Source organism: Protopterus annectens, chromosome 1.part1, assembly GCF_019279795.1.
Source record: "Protopterus annectens isolate FY-2018-M chromosome 1.part1, PAN1.0, whole genome shotgun sequence".
In the NCBI taxonomy this organism is placed as follows: Eukaryota; Metazoa; Chordata; order Ceratodontiformes; family Protopteridae; genus Protopterus; species Protopterus annectens.
Genome location: NC_056726.1, coordinates 1,812,368,533 through 1,812,393,998, shown reverse-complemented (window position 1 = coordinate 1,812,393,998; position 25,466 = coordinate 1,812,368,533).

Sequence of the window (25,466 nt, the reverse complement as noted above, 5' to 3'; positions counted from 1 at the left end):
ACTCTTACCACACTTTTCGGTCACCAAACCAAGACTAAAACACTAAAGGTGGAGGAGTGTCCATATTCACCAAGGATATTCACACCTCCAGGCTAGTTGCCCGACACAATGCATCTGAAATTCTCCAGGTGCAACTAACACTAGGTAAGACTGCAATCCAAACTGTAGCTTGCTACAGATCCCACACCATGCCCCAAGATTCTCACTACACCTTTCTAAACATACTGGAAAATATTAAGATACAACCAAACACCCTAATACTGGGTGATTTCAACTACCCCACCATTAACTGGGAAAACTACTCAGGTACCAACACCTTTTCCCAACGGTTCTTGGAATTCATAAATTCCAGTGCCCTGGATCAACTAATCCATTGTCCCACCATTGTGACCACCTGGTCATTACCAACATGGGAGATAGATGCTCCACATCAGTGGTCACCCCCTCATTGGTCATGTCTGACCATAAGCAAATCACCCTTGACATCCACATCCCACCCCCACCCCCCAGTAAGGAAACCTCCATAAAAAACTTCTCCAAAGCCAACTTCGTGCTACTCAAGTCAGAAGTGACAAACTTCATGACACCCATGCAGATGGTATCTGAAAGTATGACTGCTGAATCCTACACTAAGGCACCGTATGAGTACATCCACTCGTGCATGAATCGTGCCATCCCAAATAGAACCAAGATGCTCTCTTCCAAAAAAAGGAAGCCAATCTGGTGGTCCCCTGCCATAAACAAACTATACAACAGAAGGAAGAAACTGTTGCAGAAAAGAGGAAAATCCCAGGATGCAAAAATCTCCCTTACCAGCCTCAATAAGAAGCTGAGATCCCACATAAAATCCTCCAAAACTAATTACGAAAATAAAATTGCCAAAGATTCCAAAGACAACCACAAAGCATTCTATAGTTATGTCAAGAATCTAAATGGCAATGATCAGATCTGCTCTGAGCTACAACAGAATGGCATTAAATATACTGATCCCAAGGATATTGCCAATATTCTGGCAGATCGATTTAGTGCCAACTTCACCCCCCTCTCACCCCCTAAAGGGCCCATCTCAATACCAAAAGATTGCCAAATTCCAGTAATCAAGGCCACACAGGTAGAAACCGCACTCTCCATAGATAAGAATACAGCATCCATGGGACCAGATGACATCCAGGGCTGTACTACATGGACTACAAAATGAACTGGCACCTCACCTAAGTGTCATGTTTAATCATAGCCTCACCTCAGGCTTCGTGCTCACTGAGTTGCGCACAGCTACAGTTATCCCACTCCACAGGGGGGATCCACCTTGGATCCCGGGAACTACCATCCCATCAGTCTGACAAGCCTAATCTGCAAGGGCATGGAACGCATTATCATGGAACTTATAAACAAAGACATTGGCAACCTTCAAACAATGGACCTCATCCAGTTTGGGTTCGCGAAGGGCCGATCTTGTCTCCTGAACCTGATTAACTTCTTCAAATCAGTCTCCAGAATATGGACGAGGGTAAGGCGGTCCACACAGCCTATCTGGACCTCACCAAGGCCTTCAACACCATCCTCCACTATGGAATCATAGATAAACTTACTAAGCTAGGCATAAATCCCTACATCACTCGATGGGTTGCCAACTGGCTTACTGACAGAACCCAGACGTAAAAGTAGCCAACTCCAAATCCAGCTCCAGACAAGTGACAAGTGGAGTACCTCAGGGTTCAGTCCTGGGACCGCTCTTGTTTGACATCTACTTCTCTAAAGTATAGGCCAACACTAAGGGACTCTGGCTAACAAAGTTCGCAGATGACTGCAAACTGGGAGCCATTATTGCATCCCCAAATTATGTAAATATTCTACAAAAGGGCCTTACAGAAACAGATGCTTGGTGCAAGAGCTATGGGCCCAAGCTTAATGCCAAGAAATGTATAGTTATCCCCTTTGGGAAAAAAACATGTACCCATGAATTACCACATAGGTGGCAGTACACTAAAGACTGAAAGTGTGATGATAGACGTAGGGACACAGGTGGACAGTGGTCTTACCTTTGATAACCACATCGCCACAACAGTCAGGAAATCCTTCTATGAGGCACACCTCATCACTAAGGGCTTTTCATCCAGAAAAAAGTAGGTCATTGTTCCATTGTACTCATCCCTCATTAGACGCATTATAGAATATAATGCTTCATTTGATATGTACCTCACAAGAAATCTGCAACAGCTAGAAAGGCCGCAGAAATACCTCACTAAAATAATCACAGGCCTAAAGCAGATGCCCTATGCTGACTGTCTAAAAAAACTCCAGCTATATTCTGTGGCATATCTTCTACTCAGAGGCAATTTCTGCTTAACATACAAGCCATGTCAAACCCTGAGTTGTTGGACATGCTCCACTTAAAGAAATCCCAATCCCTCAGAGCCACATGCTCCAGGGGTCAAAACCTTGTCATCACAATGAACAAAACATGCTGGAGGGATAGGTTCCTGACCCAGAGACTCCCCATACTCTGGAATATACTGCCCATACACATCAAGCAGAGCACCTCCTTGGCCCTCTTCAAAAGGAACCTTGACGATTGGATGGGAGATAGGAAATTCACCCTGGGGATCATGTCAGTCACCCTGCTAGATAGGGGTCCAGGGAAGTAAATATTGTGGGAAGAAATGTCCAGGGAATTGTTATGGCTAGGCTTGTATAGGCCCTAGGGCTGATAGCCTAGTACTAACCTACGAACCTATGAACCTATGAGCGAATACGCAGCCTGGTATATATGAGGCAATTACTCCAAGATGCCTGTTTAAACACAATGGGGAAGATGGTACATACCTGAGGCAGTAACAGTAGTACTGTCATATCATTCTCGGGATAGATGTAAGAGTTTTATGTGTATTTCTATTACATAGTGCCATTTTGAATACCTTACAGGTATGTTGTACTAGCAACTTTAACTGGATGTAGCTGAAGTGCATGTTATAAAGGCCTTGACTTGTATGTGTATGTTGTTGTGAGGTTGTCTGTTGTGCATGGGAGAGGAGATGAGAAGATGAGAGACTGATAATGTAGTTGTGGATCCTCATCTGTATGAGTCTGTGTGGATTACCATACGTAATAGTACACATAGTAATGTACTGCTTTTGTCTTGGTTTTCACAGGTGACTGGAGGGGATTGGAGTCTGTCCCCCTCACAACCTTGATGTCAGTGTCCCATCAGACTCTGATGATGATGGTGGCCATAGTGAAGCACAGGTGGGGTTGTTGGGGGCTGACTCTGTCCCAGACATTGACATCTCTCTTCTGCACTCATTGTCTCCACACACAGAGTGAGTATGCCCACATATACCCAGTCCCCAGAGGCCACAGATATTGGACAATCAGAAGGTGGAGACATTGATCAGGGAAGTGTGGTAGCTATGGCTCCAGTGAGTGTCGACACTGGCCATAGCCAGAGCTAGCAAGGTCCCACACAGACTGATTGACAGGGGTGATTGTAGCAGGCCTTCTGTCTATCCACCACTTGTTGCTGGTGTCACATCATGAGTTACTCGCTGTATGTTTCAGGCCATCATGGAGGCACAGACAATTCTGAATGGAACACCAGATGTATGCTTAGGGTTATGGATGCAGCACAGTCTGACATCCATAACTGCCTCCACCACATTGGGGACACCCTGGATCAGTTCACTGATGCAGTGGACAGCCAGTGGGCTGAGACACTTGCCTGTCTTGGACTGCACTTTGTCTGTGCTGGAACATCTGGTTGGAGTTGGGGATCGGACCCTGTGGATGTAGGTCAGCAACACCATCTGCTGAGAGTCCACGTGACCATGCACAGTCACACTGCCGTAGTGGCGGCACCTCCAGCACTGATGGAAGTGTGCTATCCACACCATGATGTGGCAGGCTATGGGCATGTGGTCCTGAGTGGTCCCGCAGGTGACACAGCCCCAGCAGACAGCAGTAACCATCAGGTACTAGCATCACATCTGACCTTGGACATGGTGGTGGCAGTGTTACTCCTGGCAGAGCCAGTTCCCGTATTCATGGCCAGAGATGGCGAATGTTCCACTCTACCATGTACGGTCCACAGCTGTCCAACATACGCACTTGTAGAGCTAGCATTGGGCTTGACTGTCCACACACACACACACACACACACACACACACACACACACACACACACACACACACACACACACACTCAAACACCACTGTCACATACAGGTCACCTACAGACACACACAGCACCTCTCCTTAGCCCATCTAACCTGCACCCCTTCCTGACTCACACACATGCTGTCAACTGTTTGGCATGGCCTAGGCCTCTAGTACCCCCATACCACACCCTGTGCATGTAAATATACCTGTACCACATCCCTGTGATCCCTGCCATCAATGTAGGTAAATAAAGCTATGTGTCTGATGCACAGGGTGACTATATCACTTGACATGTACTTTTTTAATGCAGTATTGTTTTGCCATGCCACTTGTTGTGGTCTACAACAGATACTGTATGCTGACATGTATCATAACTATGCACCAAACTTTATGTACCTTATGTTGCATGATGTTGTACTGGCAGTAGTGTTACAGAATGACAGGTGTGTCATGGACCTGTGTATGTTTCTGTTCCAGGAGTCTGAGGGGATAAACTATGGACACATGGTGGCAATACAGCAGTACAGGATGGCATGGCAGCACAGCAGAAATATGATGTCAGCAAGGTACAGCAGTATATGTGCATGGCTCCCTGGGCGCATATGTGTATAACAGTCTAGCAGGGACAATGGGGGCAGTCAGCGTAATCATGCATTCATACTTTGTGATAAGGTATGCTACCCTTGATACTTGTCACCTGGGTTTTCTGAACTTACAAATCTACCTGGTGCGGTATCTATAAATATCCTGTGTCTGGTCAGACAGGTGGCGGACATCAGTTATGACTGTTGTGCTGTGCATCCTGTTGTGTAACCTGCACATGATGTGTGTGACAGCAGATGTGTTTTTTACATGCATGGGGGAGTGTGTCATGCAGGGTGTACTGTCTATGTTACATAGCAGTTTCCCCAGTATGTACTATGTCTACCACTTTGATGTTCTAGGTGTGTAGTACATGTGGGATATGAGTTGCACCTATCACCGCAATGCCAGGGTACAAAATGGGATCTGACACCTTCCTGTATGGGGACATACACATCCCCATCATAGCAGCATTCCTCAAAAGGGCATAGTCCCGTGTCCTCTACTGCTTGGACTCCATGTCACCACAGTACATGCGAGTACTGACTAACAGTGACTGTGGCTAACAATGCTGGCTGCCGCCTGCTACTTGTGAGCACTCATATAGTCACTGTGTTATGTCAGTATCTTGCATGATGGTATTACAAATACATGCCTGGTGACATAGTAATGGCCATAAACCCCAATCGAATATATATGCACTATCCTTTCCATTGGGAAGACCTATGTCCTCAGAGTAGCACAGCAGTCCCTATATGTGATGTACACACTTAGAGGTGGGAGGTAACCACACAGACCCGGCCACACAGCTGTACAATTGATGTGCCACACATTAACATGTGTGTACAGTGGTATGGCAGGAATCATATGGTATAGCCACAGACACAGTCACCAGTCACCAGTAGGTAACATAGCCATACCCTCCATATACTCTTCCCTCAGCATAACACTGACTACAATTGCCATGTGTTGATGTAGCTTTCCAAACTGTAGTGGCACTTGCACATGACAGTATGGCCCCCTCATGGAGTCACATCACATCTTCAGTATGTGCTCACTGCTGTTCATCTGCAATGTGTGTCAGTGTTGCCTCTACCATTCAGAGTACTCATAAGTGAGTTGTGCTGTGGATACAAGACAAGGTGTGACCTAGCTTGATTGCATATGCTGCCTGTCTCTAGGAAGCATAGTAGATGGATTAGTCACTCTAAGGACATTAACCCACTATGTGACATTAGTAGTAAATGTTTGTTGGAGACATTTGTGTAGCAGACGTAATGCACCCTTGACACAAACCCTACATACTGGTATGGTACAGAGAGCACCTCAGTGCACCTCCACACATGCCATCTGTATGATTGGCTGGACGAATGCCATCTCAACATCTCAACACTGGGGGTGTGGCTGTATCTCTCATGGACTTGAGCAATATGTGCTGTTCCTGTGATGAGGGGTAGTGATGTCTCCAATTATGATGGCTATATGGCCATCATGCTACTGACATGCACATCTCCTATTGCTCTGTGACATGATGTACAATGCTGACACCCACATAAGAGCCACATTCAGGCTGGCAGCACTTCCACTCACTGCATACAGGACATGCCATGGCACACACATAGTGCATGCTGACTGCATGTACAGCGGAATACGTACCTATGTAGTGGTACACACTACAGAGGACAATAGTGGATGCACACTTTATGCCTTATGTATGCTTTTACTATCCATGTAGGACACATAATGCTTGTTGATATCAGTGGGTCATGTGGTCATTCATTTGGGAAGCCACATCACCCGCAACCAGTAAAATAATGCAAAACCCTACCAATGTGTACATTACAATGATTGTCATATGTATGCAGTATGGATATACACACACACACCAAGTTAGCTGATGTGAGATTAAAACCTCTACTTATCTACTTATAGCTTGCAGTACCTATCACATGTGCCATAAGTGCATGTCCATAGTGTTGCAAGGAGATATATTTGCATGCACACACAGAGTTAGTTGATGTGAAATTAGAACCCCTACCTATCTACTGTTACACACTATAGCTCGCAGTACTTATCGTATGTGCCACTTACTTTATCTGATGTTAGACTGTCAGATAGCACTCTTAAGATGGATGACATCAGCAGGCTTTGTAGAGGAGGGCAATTTAAAGGACAGCAGCTAGTTACAGGGCCAAAATGTTCCTAACCATTGCGGGGGATAGCACATAAGTGCATGTCTGTAGTGCTGCAAGGGGATATATTTACACACACAAAGAAAGTTGGTTGATGTGAGACTGTAATCATATCTAAAGTTGCACACTGTAGCTCAAAGTACTTATCACACATGCCACAGGTGACATCTGTTATATATGTGATTGCAGGCATTGTACTTGTGGTGTACAAAGTGGGCTTGTGTTGGGTAGCATGTGTTGCCTGCAGGGTGATATTGCTTGGTACTGTTATTGTATCTATTGTCCTAGGAGTGGGATTCCTGTTAATATCTCTGCTATGTGTGTACATTTACCAGTATGACCATATGTGGCTGGTTGTAGTTAGATAGGCAAACATGTGGCCAGGGACAATTTAGCCTGTCCAAGGCATGCATTGAAACCATTATACATTACACCACCTGCTCACATATGTCTGTCTACATGATGACATTCTGCAGGCACAGGGGTCTGTGGGTGAGTGGAATATGTACTGTTGTGGCCCTGGTTTGGTTCCTTTGGGCAACTGTATTGATGTGTGAGTGCAGATAACCTCAGCATTCAGAGGGTATGTGGGGAAATTCATACATCCCTATACAAATATATATATATATATATATATATATATATATATATATATACAAATGTGTATAACAGGGATGTCTCTATAAATGTTGATGTGTGTGCACATTATGTATATGTGTTGTGTATATATGTGGAGAGTCTATGTATCATTGTAATATATAACTATATAGATACATATATATATCTATATATATATCTATATATATATATATATATATATATATATATATATATATATATATATATATATATATATATATATATATATATATATATATATATATATATATATATATATATATATATATATATATATATATATATATACATATATATATATATATATATATATATATATCAGTATTATATGTATTTAGGTTACATACTATTAGATACACTAATCACGTGAGAAGGAGATAGGGACAGACAGATATGTATACATAGCTGTCTGTATGTACAGATGCATTTCCACATTGAAGGTCTTTGTGATGAAGAGGCAACAGAATTGAGCTCAAGTTAGCTAACTATAGGAGCTTCCCCAATTGGACTGTCAGTACTTACAAGGTGACTCCAGGCCAGAGCTACCTGTACTCCGGACCGGGATTTTGTGTCCTAAAGACATTGGCAGCTGCAACTGTTTCTAGAGTACAGCACTTCCCTGAAATTGTCCACAACATTCCCCAGCTGTATGTTGTACTTAATATGTGACTGGGGTACATAATGTAACACCACACACTTGGTGACAGTCTGCATACCTCTCACTGTATATATTTTTGCAGAATGTCCAGCATTCCACCCCATATGTCTGGTTGGTTCCTCATACATTTGTGGTGTTTCAGTAAATTATTGTATAATGCAGTTATTGAATAGTACTAATTACACACACATTTGAGTGATGGACTTTACACCTTGCAGATATTCTGTTGTGATACAACCCGCTGTTATACTAGTCACCTTCTAAGTTAATAAGAGCATATGTAATGTCTATCTGTAGTTTTGGCCCTTTGTCCCCCCATTCTCTCTGACTTTGTCCAGCTTTCTTGCAGTAACAGATTGAGGGGTATGACAGTCTGTAGAAATACCACCATATGACTACCTCACATGCAAAAGATGTGGATGCTGCCAGATTCTAACCATCAGCACCATTACTCATGCTAATTCCCCTAGCCCACTGAGCCACATTGGCTGCCAGAGATATGTCATTCATCACACAATCAACATCATACAGACATACATTGTCATCCCTGCATTACATGTGACATGCAATGTGTGCTCAGGTTCTGTGTCACAGCCCTGAGATCGGCTGGTCTGCTGGTATATCATTGCTGACTTACTGTTACAGAAGTGTATGGGAACACTGATGCGTTGAGGATGGGGGACAACCAGCTCATGATCTGATGGCACAGACAGTTGTGCAACTGTTCTGTGACCCCACTGTTTGCCATCTCCATTGAATAATGTAATGGATTTTCCAGCCATGTGTGCCTAGTGTATATTATGGAGCACATACTATTGGACTGAGTACCTGTTGTCCCATGTGGCTTTTAAATCTCTCCAAGTAGCCCAGTAGCCCACTATATTCCCTTGCATACATGTGGCAGGTCCATACATATGCTACCATACTCTAGTACTCCTTACAAGTGGTGTATAGGTGAGTGACTTACCTTGCAAATGTAGCAGCTGACAGACCTGTAGTTCGGGGCTGACTCTGTCTAATGCATGCAGTACACAGATAATACATGGTTAGTTACAGGTTGTGTGGGCTGGCTGGCATCATTTGTACTATATTTATGCGAGTCAGAGTAAGGTGTCAGTCCCTAGGGCCCTAGGTTGCATGTGTTATGTGTTGTCTCTTGGCCAAGGCCAGGGCATACTGGGCATGTCTACGTCTGCCTACAGGGACATCTTCTGGGGTTCCTCCTCTGAGTCCTCCTGTGGGTGTTGCTGTGGTGACCTAGGCACTGGTGGGGGGCTGTGTATCCCTTCCCTTTGCTGCTCCTGCTGCAGCTGTTTCTGCAGGATTATATTGTGTAGCATGGCACACACTGTGAACGTCTCTGCCCATGTGGCTGGAGAGTACTACAGGGCTGCACCAGATATGTGGAGGCACCAAACCATGACTTCAGCAGCCCAGGCATACTCTCTATGATGTTCCTAATTTGCCTCATTATGGCATTCTTCCATGGGTGTGTGTGCATTTCTGATAGGTGTCATCATTCATGGTTCTAGTGCATAGCCAGCATCCCCCAGTAAATGGCCATGCACTGGATGTCCCCTGTACCAAACATCTGGTACAGCTTTGATGCTTGCCAGATATGGGAGTCATGATAACTGCCAGGACTGCCAGCACACACATTCATGATGATTCTCTGGGCATTGGACATGACCTGGCAGTTCATGGAGTGATACCCCTTGCGGTTGATGTAGATTCTACCCTCCCAACCAGGTGATGCCTTGATGTGTGTATGAGTGCAATCTATGGCACCCAGTACCTCAGGGTAGTGTGCTATATGGTAAAAGTGTTGCATATTGGTGGTCCTCACCTCAGGGGTGAGGTGAAAAGATATGTGCTCACTGGCATGCAGTAGTATGGCATCTAGGAACTGGTGGGGTACCCTGGATGCTGATGCCTGTGAGACCCCCACCATGTCTCCAATTGGTCTTTGGAAAGTACCTGTGGCTAGTATCCTAAGAGCTACACATACCTTTGTGTCCACTGGGATGGGTTCCCCTCTGTTGGCTCTGGGTCTGAGTTAAGGACAGCAGAGCTCAATGAGTTCTTCTAGAATGTCCCTGTCCACCCTGTAGCACTCTATAATCTCCAGCTCATCCTGGAAGGTTACCCTGTGAACACTCTTCTCCTTCACATTCTAGGCCTATTGTCAGTGGCAGCATTAGCACTGACCTCAGCCTCTATCACATACAGATGTGGCAGACCTGCAGCAGCCCATAGCATTCCTTCAGTTAAAATTCCCAAGTCTGTACTCCACTGGTGCAGAGTATGGAGGAGAAATCAGATTGTAGGGTGTATGCAACCTTTATAATGCTCTGCTGTAGGTGCAGGCTGTGTGATTGGCTACCTATGATGCATTCCACCTGCCAATTACATCATTAAGAAGATTTAATGACCCTAGTTTAAGTGAAACAGGGGTCATCAGTAATTAATATATCATTGGCTTTTATATACACTCAGCACAGTGGCACACCATGCAAACACATGGAAACAAGCACTGTGAAAATAAACAAAGCTCAGCAGTCACTGTATGCAACCCCTGAAAGGTCACACTCAGCATGGCGGTGTGCCATGCAAACATGTAGAAACACATGCCCCAAAGGTTAATAAAGCTTAGCAGCTTAGTACACCCCCCTGCTAACCACAACAGGTGCCACGCAAAAGGATGTAGCTGAGAACCAATGAGCTTACAAGGCCTCAGACACCCCCCCCAGTTGATGTCAGCCACCTCTTCAGTGGACACCAACACAGTTCTGTGCCTACACAAAAGGGATATGTGGACATGGATACCCATTTTTTCTATTCAGTAACCCCACCTCATTTGTATATGGATCCTTGCACACAACTCAGAAACTACACAGTTCCAGGCTCTACCTCATTAGCAACAGCACCATTCCACCACTGTAGATACTCCATGCAGGGTCCTATAATACATTTTTGTCACATATCTCCCACATTTGCATGAAATTCACCTGCTTATGAGGTGATTTGCATGCCACAGATACTTCTGTGTTGGAACATGCATGCACGCCGCCCAGCTTTGTTTACTGAATCACAAACCTGCTTACTTTCATGTAAGCAGCGTGCTACGATACCTACACAGTAAAAAAGACAGTATAGTCTTTATTAAATTCCCCCCACATGAATCTCATTTAATTAGCTTTCTTCTTTTTTAATTTCTAAATATTTCCAAGGAAAGATACAACAGTGTGCTTCCATAATGTTTAAATGCCATTCTTTCCTCTTTTTTCTACTGTATTCACTATTAACTTCCATAAGAATACTTTATTTTGATATTCCTTTATTTCTTCATTCATATAATTTTTCTAGCTTTTCCCTATCTCCATTTTTCCCCCAAAACAATTATGTTTATCATACAAAATGTATTTTGTAAGATTCTTATTCTCTTTTTTTGTAATTTGTTAAGGTTTTATACAGGTTCAATGAAGCTGTATGAGCAATTGGGTTTATTAACTCCAATCTTCCTTCTTTTTCCTTTACATACAGAATTTCCCTTCTCACTGGATACAATCTAGATGCCCATATGAATGACAATATTATAGACATTATTTATTTTTCATAAGTAGTCCGTATCATGTACATACGTGCTACATATGCTAACTTACTTAGTGTGACATCCCCACTCTGGGCCAGCAGTCAAGGTGCCTGAATGCTCACAACTGACAATGGAGAGGGGCATTTGCTTGGAGCAAAAATGGATGCATCCAGTATTTCCAGATGAAGATCTCTGCATCAAGCACAATTTCCTTTAAGGGCACACAGGGAACACACTCTGCCCAGAGTCTGGGTTTCTCTCTCTCTGTCTCTCCCCAGTTCCCCAGTAAGGCTCCCTACTGGCACAGCTTCAGAGTTAAGTCATCAGCAGATTGCCCAAGCCAAGTCCTCCACCAGTGTCTCTGTGAAACTAGTGCTTCATGTTCCTGCTCCAAGTTGCTGACACACACACACACACACACACACACACACACACACACACACACACACACACACACACACACTTAGGAGATTTAATTTACACACACGCACACACACCTGGGAAAGGCCGTCACAGGTTTACTAGCTATTCCCCCTTCTACCCAGACTATAAGGTAGTTACTACTCTCAGACACTCCCAAACTAGCTACTCTAAGGCTCTTACTGGGGCACCCACTTATACTGAGTGAAATTAATAATAATACAAATGGTAGTTTGACCAATGCAGTAAGATACACACAATAAGACACCAAAAGAACAAGAAATGCAGCCAAAACAGGACCTCAGATAGAAGCAGTTCTCTTTATTGGATACAACCACAAGAAACATTAAGCGCTTTTTTCCTCCATAAAATTACATGGGACTTCTTCAGAACACAAAAAAATCTGGATAAGCCAGGTTTAAATATTACTATTCAAGCACATGCTCAACCAATCAAAATTAAAAAACAATAAAACAATTAAAAAGGTTAATTAACCCTCAAAGTGCCTGAGTTTTAGCAAACAGTTTAGGCTAGTATATTCATTCAGGCCAGGATACTCAAATGCATTTAGCTTAAGTTGCCACCTTAGTTCACATAATTCTAAGTGTTCTGGTAAAACCTTTCCTTGGCTGTCTAAAACTATCTGCTGCAGGACAAAGAAACAAAATACATGTTCATTATGTTCTTTTATATGTTTAGATAATGCATTTGTACTTTTAACATTTTTATATCATTTAGATGTTCATACATTATTGCTCTAAACTTTCTACAAGTTTGTCCTATATAAAATACAGGACAGTGCAGGCATTTTGCATAAATAACACTTTTTTTTCAAATAACTTTTTATTTATTTCATAAGAATAACAAGAAAGAAAATAGAAAGCCAATATTATAACATGGATACATGAATGAGCGAATAAACTGAACTCCTATTAAACATGTACAACAAACAAAACCTGAAAACATACTAAAGTATATACAGTATGTACAAATTAACTAGCAAGTGTGCTACCATAAAGAGAGATAAATTAGGATGAGGGAGGCATGGTTCTCAGAGATAACAGTATAAATAAAGGTTTATCATGAAGTGTAAGATAAATCTCAGTTCTAAATAAAGGTGTTAGGGTTGTTATTCACTAAGGATAAGGTCAAGTACCCTTTTCCAAACTTTTCTTAAGAGGGCAACCTTCCTGAGACCTTTCGTAATAAATTTCTGTGCTAAGATGTATGCAAGAGCCATTTCCTTAAAGTTATTCCAACAGAGTTCGGTACGATCTATCCAGTTTTTGGTGATATATAATTTCATAAGAGAGCATAGAGTAACAAGTACATGCATATCAAGTTTAGAAAGATTTACAGTAGGTATATGAAGAATCGCTATTTCACAGGAGAGGGTCGATTTATGGTATCCCATTTTCTCGAGACGGACTTTCAGTGAGGACCAAAGCTTATGTGAGTAATTGCAAAACCAAAGAACGTGTAGAAGATCGGTACTTGGGAAGGAACAACACGGACAAGAGGGAGCGTTCTTAGAGTCAAACTTGTTTAAGACAGAGGGAGTATAGTATGAGTTGTTGATCATTAATTGTGTGTAAATAAGTTTTTTAAATGGGGATAGATCTAAGGTAATTTTTATGGCAGAAAGCTTTTGTTTCTCAAAAAGATGTGAATTATGACTGTCCCAATAACCAGAGAAAAGGCAGTCTGAGTTGTGTATTATGGAGATCAGCAGATTGTACGATTTAGAGAGCATTTTCTCTGAATTCGAAAGAGTTTGGATGACTACCTCCAGCTTGGTGATATCTTGACTTTTGACTATGAGGTGGGCAAATTTTGATGTGACTAGTTCTCGTAATTGACGGAGAATAGTTGTGTACTTATTATTAACCTTAAGGATTATGCGAAGATTGGTAAGTGATTCATTTCTGTGTTTAAGAATATCCCAAACCACAATATTTTTAATGAGAGGAAAGTTAGAAAGATTAATTAACAGATTATTCATTTTAATATTGGGATTTAAGTGGAGAGGTTGGAGTAGAGGAAGAACACTATCAAGTTTAATATGTTTTAATAGAATTTGAAGTTCTGATTTTATGTTTTACATTGGTGGATAACTTAGAATTGTTGAAAGCATCCGGGGAAAGAAAAAGGAGAGTGACAGGGTTAATTTTGTTGGCTTGAACATGTTGATACCATAGCTTGATCCAGGTAGGGTAAGAGTTATACTCTCCATGATTGAGTTTCGAGATAGACAGAATTCTAGTTGCACAAATAATTGTATAGTACAATTGAAAGTTTGGTAGACCGAGGCCGCCCTTACTCTTAGGGAAGATTAATTTAGAGTACGAAATTCTGACTGATTTAGGAAACCAGATAAATTTGGCTAATTCTTTATTAATCTTTGATAAGAAAGACTTAGATATTATCTGATCTGAGGCATTAAATTGATAGAGGTGTCTGGGAAGTATGTTCATCTTAACTATCGCAGATTTGTATAAGAGAGATAAGTTCATTAGTTCCCATCTACGAAGGTCCTGTAATATTTTCGACCAAGTTCTGAGTAAATTATTTTGGAGCATAGACAATTGGTTATGTTCGAAGTGAATGCCAATATATTTAATGTCAAAGGTTGTCTGAAAGGGAGAATCAGGAAAATAATTAGATTTGTGACCCACAGGGTTGATAGGAAAGATGTGTGATTTCTTATGGTTAATCTGATAGTCTGAGGCCTTTAAAAACTTGTTAATAGAATTAATTATTTTACTAAGGTCAGTGTTAGGAAGTTGGAAATATAGGTTAAGGTCATCTGCAAAGGCAGAAAATAATATTCTTGTGTTTAGGACTTTGGGAATCACATGAAAGGTATTCTGGGCAATATATAGAAAGAATGGTTCTATAAATATGTTGAAAAGAAAAGGGGATAAAGGACAGCCTTGTCTTGTACAATTTGTATTCTTTATTGATTTGGATTGGGTTTTGTTGATACATAGATATGTGTATGTATTTTTATATAATGATTTAATCATATCAGAAAAGGCGATAGGTATACTAAAATGAGCCATGGTTTGCAATAGAAAATCCCAGTTTACCCTGTCAAAGGCTTTTGAAGCGTCTAAAGTTAGTGCATAGATCGGATTTTTCTCTTTTTTGGTGAAGTGGATTAGGGAGTCCAGAGTTAAAGTACTGTCCCATGTGTGTCTATGGGTCATAAAGCCGGCCTGTTCCAAGGAGATTAAAGAGGGCATAACTCTTTTCAATCTGTTCGCCAGGAGAGATGCTAGGATCTTAATATCAATGTTTATTAGTGAAATAGGCTGATAGTTATGGGGGTCAGCTTTGTCTTTCTTATTTTTCAAAATTAGAATAGTTTTCGAGGTGTTCCAGTGTAAATCAGATATTCCATTTTTTTATTATATAGTTAAATACCAAGGATGGGGGAGGTTATCAGATTAGAGGTTTTAAAAAATTCAGCTGTAAAGCCGTCTGGGCCAGGGGATTTGCCTACCTTGAGACTGGCAGTAACATTTTGGATTTCCTGGAGACTCAAGGGAGCAGAAAGCATAGAGCATTGAGATTCATTCAGGGAGGAAAATTTAATAGAATTCAGAAAGCTATCCATATACCGGTTAATAGAGGGGTCTACTTTCCTACACTAAACATCTGAGTATAAAGACGAAAAAAGTTGTATTATTTCAGAGTCCGATTTGTATATTTTATTTTGGAAATGTAATAAGGAGATTCTGGGGGAGCCCTGATTGTTTTTTATTATTCTTGCCAAGGTTTTAGAGGGGATTTGCACCCATTCTGAATAAGTTGCAATAAGTTTTTGTTCAGATAGGGAAAGGTTTTGTTGATGAAGTTCTAGTAGTTCTTTTTGAGAATTGCTAATTTCTTTGTGTAAGTTAGGGTCTGGATTTAGCCTGTGTTGTTTTTCTAAATCAGAAATCCTCAAGATTAGCTTAGATTCCTTATTTTTGTAGAGTTTTTTATAATAGGAGGCTTTGTTGATTAAAAGACCTCTTAGACTGGCCTTACAGGCAGCCCATTGGACATCAAATGGAATATGTGACCTTTCAAGCTTAGAGCTAAAGTCTGATAGTATTTCTGTAATTTCTTGAATTATGGCCTTATTGGAAAGCAGGTTGCTGTTCAAAGTCCAGTTATTATATTGGGGGGGAGAAGTTGACCCTGGATTGTGTCTAATCTTGAGAGAGATTCTTGAATGATCAGAGAAGAATCTAGGTTCTAATGAGAAATTTATCTTGAAATTAGAGAGGGAATCGGATATTAGAAAGAAATCTAACCGTGACCATGTATTATAACATTTCAAATAATATGTGTAAATTTCGTCTTTAGATAGATGTCCACTGAATGAAATGGGGTCAATGAGGTTAAAGTCATTTATTAAATCCTCTAGTGCTAGAGATGCTTGAAAATTGTATGTGGGAGATTTGCTGGTGCGATCTATACTGGGGTCTATGACAGCATTCCAATCTCCCCCTAAAATAATATGGTGGTCCTGAAAATCAGAAAGAATGTTATAGATCTCTAGGATGAAGACTTGTTGTTGAGTACATGGGCCGTAGAGACTGAAAAAGAGGATTGGTTTATTGAGGTTAGGAAATTGAGAGGTGAAATGACACCATCTACCATTTCTGTCAGACTTCTCCTCCAGGATAACCCCATGAAAATCATGTTTGATTATAGTGGCCACCCCTTTAGAGTTGGAACTCTGCAGAGATGATGGATTTTTATCCACTTTTTTTTTTCCTCTTTAGCCCAGTCCTCTTTGTACATGTGTGTTTCTTGGAAGAATTATATGTTAGCTTGAGATGTAAACAATAAGTGAAAGAGAAGAGATTTTTTGGATTTGTTTTGTAATCCTCTAACATTCCATGAGCCAACAGACCATGCCATAATCACTAATTAAAGGGAAACTATAAGTTTGGGGGTTAGTATAACCTTACCCTTGAAGAGGGTATTTACCCGTAGGAAGGAAAAGGATAGTCAGTGAGGTTAGGTATTTAGAAGAAGTGAGAGACCATATCAAAACATCATGTAGGGTGAGGAGACTGATAGTAATAATAATAATAGAAATGGTAGCACAGTGTTCCTTCAAAACTACCCTGGTGCCTAACCACCCCACCCCTATGAGTGAAGGAATACAAGCAAAATAACAAACGTTCCAATAAACCTTGATTAACAATGAAAACACACAGTAGAAAATTGTCATGTATAAAGTCCTAAAAAGGACTAAAATTACAATAAGTAACACTATACATATATACAAAGCAATCCACATTCAAAAATAGATCATACTAGGACCCTAATATCAAGCATCCATGAGCTCCACTGGAGACCAAGGAATGATAAAGAAGGAGTAGCCAGAAATAGTCGTATAATGACATAAAGACAAGGGAAGACTTAGGTAGTGGTTGATGCTTGAAGAAAGTTAGTAGGCGGATAGATTGGGAAGCAGACGGGAGAAACACTAGTAAAAAGACAAAGAAAAGTAAGAATAAAACTAAAAAAAATAAAAATCTCTGCTTATTATTTATCTATGTAAGCAGCCGAATTAACAATAGAAAAGGCCACACATAGAAAGCTTATAGCACAGTACTAAAGGTAAAGGACAAAGGAGAATGATGATAAAGATAAATATAGGATACAGACAAAGGATGGAAGACATAGGCTTTGAGCTCATGTAGGATGCAAACTTATGTGTACATATATGATTATAAAACTAGTACTACATAACATAACTCACTGATTTTCTCTACTACAATTATCTATCTAGGCAGTAAATAATGAGCTGCCAGTAACTACAAATATGACTAGGTAATATAGGAGAAAACCTAGGACTGAGCAAATGCAGTATCTGTTGAAGCAGCAGAGGTAAATAAAATGTGAATTAGTATTAGTTGGGCTATGAACAACATATCTGCAACTTACTAACACACATGCAAAGTCTAACATAAATAACTCACAAAGGACCCCGAACATCCAAGTTAAAGGATACAAGTTAGATAATAAGCATAAGTAAATATGATGGTGGTTGTACGAGGTCAATTAGTAAGGCAATGTTTTCCATAAGTAAGGACTGTACAACATTTTAATGAAATTATTGATTTTAACACCTCAAGTTCTGCCTATATGTCAGGCTTCTTATTTTAACCATGTCCTTATCTGCACTAGATCACCGAAGAATGGGACATACTAACCAGCTGCATCAGATGCATCAATAAACAAACAACAACAAGGGGATTGACAAATATAGTATTGGCATCCTTTTAAATTATTGTTTGGAACTGACAGGAAGCATAGCAAGCGTGTGTACAGCATTGATCGAGGTGAATGTCGACAAGCTTAAACAACCCTTTAAGTTATCAAAAAAGCCAGGTTCATAGTGCAGAAAGGATAGTTAGCAATCAAGCAATATTAATTAACGTATTGTTTATATGACTAATCTGTGAAGTCATCGATAGCTTACTGCTTTGTAAGTGGATCCAGGTCAGTCATAATGCTGGAAGTTGGCATATCGAAGAGACAGTTAGTAGTTTTGGCATCATAGGAGCAGCATACCGCATGGGAACCACAGGAAGTCACCTAGCATGAAGATCCCCCAAATAACTAAGGCTGGATACAACAAGGTTTCCAGTTGAACCAAAGAACCAATGTCACACAGATAGATCCCGAAGAGATATGAGACCAACAACCCCGCGCATTTCTGTAGATGCCCAGCTACCTTGTAAAATGAAGCCAGGACTAGAGCAGATATATCCGGTGCATGAAGAATTATGTTCAAGACTCCAGCAATTATAGTGAAAGTATTAAAGAAATATTCCAGAGTAGAGGCACGTTACAGAACAGTGGAGTTGTTGAAGGCTTTATGAAAAGCCTCTTGCTTCTTTTGGGGTGTTGACCGTATATTTATTTTCATTATAAGAGAAGATCAAGGCGTTCGGGTATCGCATCTGGAACTTGATATTTTTCTTAATCAGGTCTGCACAAAACGGAGCCAAATTATGCCTGTTTAATTTAATTGGGAGAGGCAAGTCCTGAGAGAAAGTGAGTTTGTGTTTGTTCCAGATAAAATATTTTTGTTTTTTTGCAGCCATTAAAATTTTTTGAGTGTCCTGGGAGTTAAGTAGCTTAGTGTAGATTTGACGTGGGGTAGAAGAGTCTTGACGTTTATGCATGGTCCTGTGTGCTCTCTCTACAACTAAGGCAGTAGAATGACTTTCCGAGCCTAGTAAAGCTTCAAAGATTTGCCTGGTGGTTGACAATAAATTGTGGCTATCATAGGTCTCTGGGAGACCTCTGATTAGTATGTTATTGCGGCGACTTCTAGCTTCCAGGTCCGTTACTTTAGATTGTAGATCTGAAAGCATTGTAGCTTTAGCGCATAGTTCTTCAGACAAGGATTGGATCAAGACTTCATTAGCCTGATTCTTGTGTTCAAGAGTGTCCATTCTTTCCACAATTTGGTTGATAGTTTTACCAAAATTGGTTAGTTGATCGGAGAATCCTTGTATGGCAAGATGTATAGGTTGAAGTGCTGATTTAAGCTCATCTAAGTGGAAGTTGGCTTCAGTTTTACTTTTAGCGCTTGATTTGTTGAGATCCTCTGGTTGTTTAGTGATTTTTTGTCTTTTGGAAACCACATCTTTTTCTGGAGAGAAGATTGCGGAAAGTTTAGCTTTGGTAGATTGTGTCTCCATAGTGTCCAAGTTATCAGCCATGGTCTAGATACGATAGTTATTAGTGTGCAGTAGTTAGTCCGAGGCCCCTTGGATGCACGTGGCTAAGATCACTGGAGCGAAAATGCAATATATTGACTGTTCTTTTGTCTGGATTAGTTAAACAGTCCTCCGATTCTGATGAATAAGGATAAAATTTTATTTATTTTATTTTATTTTACATTTGTTTACCGGGCTAGTCCAACTGGATACATGTCCATTTTCAGTGGAGGCCCGGGGAGAAAAGCTCCTCTACAATACTACTTAAGTAAAAAATAAACAAAAATGTACCAAAAAATATAAAAAATAACATACAAAATAAAATAGAAAAAAAAAAACATGTACTTTAAACCTACGGCAGGATGTAAAAACATTTGAGTACAGTAAGAGGTTTAGCAAAGAAAAAAATAGAAGTAAAGAACTTAATTACTCTATTACAACTTCATAAGAAGTTGAAAAATATTCATTCATGCCTTTATTACATATGGAGTAACAGAAACAGTTATATAGAGGATAATTTAGAGTGTTAGATATAAGAAGAAAAAGAATGGGTGTAAAGAATCTAAAAAAGAAGGAGGTAAAAATGTTTAGTCAGGGTTATTGCAAGAGCAAAGCCAGTGGTTGGATAAGAAGAGTTTTAGTTTAGTTTTAAATAGTGGGAGTGATGTTTGAGTTGTGAGGTCTTGAGGTAGTTGATTCCATATTTTACCAACCGAGTTGGAAAATGTGGAGTCACCTGCTGTGTTATTAGATAGAGAAGTATGAATCAATATTTTGTTAGAGGAGCGTAGGTTCTTCAGATTGTTGTAGGGTTTTATAAGGGTGGAGAGCATTGGAGTGTTGTCAGGGTGGTAAAGGGCTTTATGGGCAATTGTAAGTTGGTTAAATTGTATTTGGTGGAGTAATTCTAGCCACCCTAGTTTTTTAAGATTGAAGCAATGATGAGTCCTGTATGGAGAGGCTGTAGCAAATCTGGCAATATTGTTATATGATGTAGCTAGTTTGTTAAGATTATTTTTAGAAAGATTTATGTAAATAGGGGAGGCATATAATAGGGTAGAGATTAAGTGGGTTCTAGCTATTGTAGTTTTGGCTTCTGGAGTAAGGAAAGATTTGATTCTATAGAGAGAACCTAGTTTTCTGTTAGTCGATTTTATTGTAGAGTTAATGTGAGTGTCAAATTTTAGTTGATTGTCAATTGTAATACCCAGGAGTTGATTCCTTTACATAAGTCATGAGAGTTGGTATTTAAAGCATGATAATTCAGCTGAGAATGTAGGTAAGGAAGGGAGCTCCATGGAGAGGGTGCAAACTAGACGACCGCCATCTTGGAATCCTGTATTTTTATTTCCAACACTTTTAGACTGACAAGTAAAATGACCATGTATATTATACTGGTAGTCACCCAACTTGAATTTCTCCCCTGATTTAATGACATTGGGGCACTGCCTACACATCCCACATTTTCCACTGATATTCTGGTAGGTTTTGACTGTTCAAATGACTTATTTAGTGATTTTAATACACAATTCCAAGCAAAACCACAAGGCTCAGCAGTTGTAAAATCCATAAGTTTTAAATTCATTCACTCCCGAGCAGCTGAGAAAATGCTGCCTGCTTACTTTCACCATAGGAACAACAGTGCAGCCTGAGCTCATTTTCAGATAATTCATTTGTAATACCATACAGAAAACAAATGTTCATAACTCTTTAGCCATAAAAGCTAGACTTAAAATATAAAAGTGAAAGTTGTTCAGGACACACTGACCTTTCCAACAGTATAAATGTTGATAGTGCATATAGGGTCATAGGTTCATAGATTAGTCCTAAGCTAACTGCCCTTGTAAGCCATTTTAAGCCTAGACAATTATCCCTTGTGAGACTCAAACCCTGCACCTTGTGTTTGTAAGGCAAACACCTTAACCATTAGGCCACCTTCCCAACATAATGACATCAAATCACATAGGTTCATAGATTGGTACTAAGCTAACTGCCCTTGCAAGCCATTTTAAGCCTAGCCAATTATCCCTTGTGAGACTCAAACCCTGCACCTTGTGTTTGTAAGGCAAACACCTTAACCATTAGGCCACCCTCTAAGTCATTATCAAATATTTGCCAAGGAATTGTGCATATTTTTTACCTTTTTGGAAAAACAAATCACAATGCCTTGGTGAATGTTCATAGGCTATAAGTTCATAGGTAAGTACTAGGCTATCTGCCCATGGGCATTTATAAGCCTAGCCACAGAGTGATGGCTTTCGCCTCCCCCATTAGATTAGTAACCTGGGCCCCTATCAGCAGGGCTCCTGAAGTGATCCCAGGGTAGAACTTACGATTACCCATCCACTCATCAAGATTTCTTTTGAAGAGGGTCAGAGAGGAGCTCTGTCAAATATGGATTGGGATTCTATTCCAGAGTGAGGGGAGTCGCTGGGACAGGAATCTATCCCTCCAGCATGTCCTGTTTATTGTTGTACATAGGTTCAAGTCGCTAGAACGAGTGGTTCTGAGGGATTTCATTTTTTTGAGGCGAAGCATGTCCATTAGTTCAGGGTTTGACATGGCCCTATAGGTCAGGCATATGTCACCTCTGAGCAGATGGTAAGGGACTGAGAAGAGCTGGAGCTTTTTTAGTCGTGCTTCATAGGGTAATTTTTTAAGGCCCTTAATCCTCTTAGTGAGGTACTTCTGTGGTCTTTCTAGTTGTTGCAGGTGTCTAGTGAGGTACATCCCAAAAGGGGCATTGTACTCTATTATGGGCCTAATGAGTGAGGAGTAAAGGGGCACAATCACCTCCTTGGATCTGGATGAGAAACCCTTTGTGATCAGGTGTGCTACATAGAAGGATTTCCTGACCATTTTGGCTATGTGGTTATCAAAGGAGAGCATGCTATCTACTTGGGTACCCAGGTCCCTAATTACTTCTTCTGTACTTAGTGGATTCCCATCTATGTGGTAGTTTGTAGGTACTTTGTTTTTCCCAAATGGGATTACTATGCATTTTTTGGCATTTAGCTTGAGGCCGTGACTTCAACACCAGGTGTTTGTCTCTGTGAGACCCTTTTGCAGGATGTCTGTGTCAGCTGGAGAGCCAATTATTGCACCCAATTTACAGTCATCTGCGAACTTGGTTAGCCACAGTCCCTCCGCCTTTGCCTGTACTTCGGAGAAATATATACCGAACAGGAGGGGGGCCCAGGACTGAGCCCTGTGAGACTCCGCTTGTGACTGGTTTAGAGTCAGACATGGCGCCTGCCACTCTTACCATGTGGGTTCTGTCTGAGGGCCAATTGGCAACCCATCTCGTGACATGGGGGTTGATATTTAAGTTGGTGAGTTTGTCTATGATTCCTGAGTGTGGGGTGGTGTCAAACGCCTTAGTGTGGTCCAGATATGCTGCGTGGACCGCCTTCCCTTCATCTATGGCCTTGGTGACTGTTTTGAAGAAGTCAACCAAGTTCAGGAGGCAAGATCTGCCTTTAACAAAGCCGAACTGGGTGGGGTCCAGTGTCTGCAGGTTCCCAATGTCCCTGTTAATGAGCTCCATGATAATACGTTCCATGGCTTTGCAGACCAAGCTAGTCAAGCTTATAGGGAGATAGTTCCCAGGGTCAGTTCTGGCACCACCTTTGTGGAGTGGTACGACTGTTGCTGTACGCCATTCTTTGGGAACATAGCCTATAGAGAGGCTGAGTTTGAATAGTGATTTGAGATGGGGGGGGTTAGTTCATTTTGAAGCTCGTGTAAGACACAACCTGGGATAGCATCTGGTCCCATTGATGCTGTGTTTTTGGCCTTGGCAAGGGCTGTCTTTACTTGTGTGTCTGAGATATCTGGAGCGCCATATTCTTCTGGGATGGGTGCTAGCCCCTTTGGTGGAGAGGGGGGGGTGAAGTTTGCACTGAACTTGTCAGCCAGGATGTTGGCAATGTCGGTTGGTTCAGTGTACTTATGGCCATTATGCACTAGCTCAGAGCATATCTGAGAGTTTGCCCCTAGACTCTTGACATAGTTAAAGAGGGCTTTGTGGTTATCCTTAGAGTCATTGGCTATTTTTCTTTCGAAGTTGGCCTTGGATGATTTAATGAGGGAGCACAGTTTTTTACTGATGTTAATCAGAGATGCCTTCTTATTTTGGGATTTTGTTCTATCTTGCAGGAGTTTCCTCCTTCTATTGTAAAGTTTATTTATGGCTGGGGTCCACCAGACTGGCTTCCTCTTTTGTACCATATAGATCCATACAATTTGTAATTAATTTGTTTGTATGAATGTCAGCTTTAAAATTATACCTTAGCCATTACTGTGTGATACTCATTTACTGAGATAGCCACAGAATTATTATTATATTTCTCATAATTGATAAATAAACAAAGCATAATATCTCATCACCTGTAACAAACAGAGACTACATATCAGTGTACAAGTTGTGTGGCTTAATGTCAGCTTCAAAATAATGTATCATTTGTGTCATCACCATGCACCCTTGCAAAGATGTGGGCATAATAATGACAAATATTGCAAATGTATAATTTTCATAATCCTGCAAGACTAAACAAACTGTGATATATGTACATGTGTACAGCACATGGCCACAGTTCTTTTACCATGTTGTAAGGACTAACACTGTCTTTAAAATGAGGTATCACGTGGCACAATTACACGCTCCCTAGCAAAGATATTTACCAAAATATGAAAAAAATCATAATTTACATAACCCGAGTCCTAAAAAAATGTGATATCTGCAGATGTGTACAGCATATAAACACAGTTGTTTGCTTACAGCTGAAGGTCACATGCATCACCAATCCAACAAGAGGAAAGTGGAATTCCCACAAAAGGTGATGGCAGAATAAGGTGCTAAAGAGACAATGACGGAGGAATTACAAAACATCTCCCTGTGACTAGAAAGAATAACACAAAAGGGGCTGAAGTAGTACAATAATCTCCAAAAATTGAATGAATGTCCAGTTAGATGGTTATATGGCATAATCCATGTCTTTTTTAGAGCAGAACAGAATCCAACTACAAAACTGAAAATACTAAGAATTAGTAAATTGCTGGTTACAATGTACATGTCAGAGTATATAATTTTTAAAAACAGCCCAGAAGATAATTCACAAAGGCAAACAGCTGAAATGAAATGAGTATCCATAAGCTACAGTACCAGGACACACACACACACACACACACACACACACACACACACACACACACACACACACACACACACACACACACACACATCCTTAGTGCAACAAGGGATCACTACAATATAGTCAAAGACTCACTGCAAAATAAGGAAATAAACACACACCAAAACTGGGGAACATATACTTGTGTTTGCTGCTGTACAAGCCTATCCTAATTTGTATTTCATTTACTGTTCAGTCAGTAAGTTACAGTAACTGAACTTCCTAAAACAAAGGCAAACCAGAAAAACACACCCTCTGGTCATGGAAAACAAAGACGCATCTTCTCTGTGCAGTTACCGT